At 30.1% G+C, this 2,028-nt stretch overlaps 1 long non-coding RNA gene across 1 annotated transcript; it reads left to right on the forward strand.

Moving 5' to 3' along the window:
* The first annotated feature begins 675 nt into the window (after nt 1-675).
* Nucleotides 676-1,521, forward strand: LOC142236392 (uncharacterized). Its single transcript, XR_012722012.1, has 2 exons — nt 676-1,096; nt 1,199-1,521. It is a non-coding gene; the product is annotated as an uncharacterized LOC142236392 (long non-coding RNA).
* Nucleotides 1,522-2,028: the final 507 nt, after the last annotated feature.

Here is a 2,028-nt window from a genome sequence, read left to right on the forward strand (position 1 = left end):
AATAAAAAAATCGTGAGAAAATATAAAATTAATATTGATTTAAATATCTCTTTTAAAACACAAAATGTGCTTAATATTGTCTATATTAGGTGGCCTAAAATTTTGCTAAAAAAATCGTGAAAAAATATAAAATTAATTTTGATTTAAATATCTCTGTTAAAACACAAAATGTGCTTAATATTGTCTATGTTAGGTGTCCTAAAATTTTGCTTGCATAACCTTTCACATTGGGTTAATATTTTTTCAGTGTTGTTTCAATTATTTCAAAGCTATTTTTTACATTCATTTCATATGAATAAATATGTGTTCAAAATTCGCCCTACCCTAATATACATAAGTATTTGTGGCTGTGCCATTCAAGTAGTATGTCCAACATTCATGCCATAGACGGAGAGAACTACCATTAATTTCTGCTGAGCTGGTATTTGTAATATAGAAAAAACAAAAAACAAACATTGATAAATAAATATACGTTACCCGTAAACGCAGAGTTTATAGTAAAATGTATGTCAAGTGCTGAAATTTGCAAAAATGTTTACAAAAACAAATTATATTGGCAAAAAATTTATAATACTAAAATTTGCACAAAAAAAAACAACAACTAAACAACATGGGAAAACAGTTCTATAAGAGTAACGGAAATGAATGAAAAAAGTTCAGAAAAAATTATTTCAAGATAAAAAAGAGTTCATTTCAGACTAACCCAATAACTGTTCAGAGAAAATATCTGCTTCGAACTGCATCGATTATAACTTTTGTAGTTGGACATAATCCCACCACCCTTCTATCATACCCTCTGGACCATCACCATACAGTTCATTCATTCATACATCACCAAACACAATATTAACATCAGTATTCTTCAATTGCAGCATACTTTTAGGGATATTAATTTTTTACCAAAGAAAAAATTTAGATTTATTGCATTCGCATCTTTATATCTAGATTTAAAGCACGTCACCTATAGCTGGTTAACATACAAACTAAACCAATGGCCATTGTCTTGTCATATTTCTTCTGACCTATCAGTTTTAGTTTACCAAGTGAGATCCAAGAGAGCAGTGACAAAACGAAAATGGAAAAATTCCAAAGTGGTGTATGTTTTCTAAAAATATATATATATAAATATATAAAAAATATATACTAATAATTTTCTTTTTTTAACTAATGTGCTCTCCCCCATTTTATTCGCTATAAGTCTTATATAATGCAATGTTTGGCATGGTTCTTGATGGCTTTTATGATTTTCTACTTTGCTCTGGGTACTACTTATGAAGCGTATCACGATTGTGGTTGCGGTAATGGAGGTCACAAACTCGATTAAATCCAGTATCGATTGAATCCAGTCATTTTAATTGCATATAAAATATACCAAAATGTGCTCATATACTCGTTGAATAAAATTCAAGAATTCCTGTGAATTGCATTTGAATTTTCCATGAAAAAATATTTGGTTTTAAATAAATAAATGGTGTCTAAATATCTATTAAATACGTCGATGGTCTGTATCACACTTTTTAAGGTTTGCAACTGTCGCAAAGTTGTAAACGTCACATACACGTGGTAAATGTAGAAAAAGTAGAAACGTCGCAAACTCCTAATACTTCAGACCCTTCAGCTAGGCAGCGAATGATATCCAAGATGATGATGTATATGAAGAAGTTTCAATTCTCAGGAATGTTCATAAAATTATTATCGAGTTGAGAATAGAGTTATTTCAATTGGAAACTCGAAACCAAAATTACTATGAACTACTCGATGGTGCAGTAAACGTCACGGTCAGTACTCGCTCATAGTTAAACTTTCACAAATAAAAGGAATGAAAACTACTTATGATAAGTAACATATTGCATAAGTGAATTACTGTTTAGAGAGAATTTTATAAAATCACCTTTTGGCTTATTGGAGCCAGTTTCCATACAAATTCCATTCAAAAGTGTAGCTAGTCATTCGTTGATGCAACTAAAGCTTGGATGGACATTATGGAACACGAAAACCAAGAATAGTTTGAAGTTATGAATGAGAGAT

The sequence above is a fragment of the Haematobia irritans genome, chromosome 4 (assembly GCF_050003625.1).
Source record: "Haematobia irritans isolate KBUSLIRL chromosome 4, ASM5000362v1, whole genome shotgun sequence".
Classification (NCBI taxonomy): Eukaryota; Metazoa; Arthropoda; class Insecta; order Diptera; family Muscidae; genus Haematobia; species Haematobia irritans.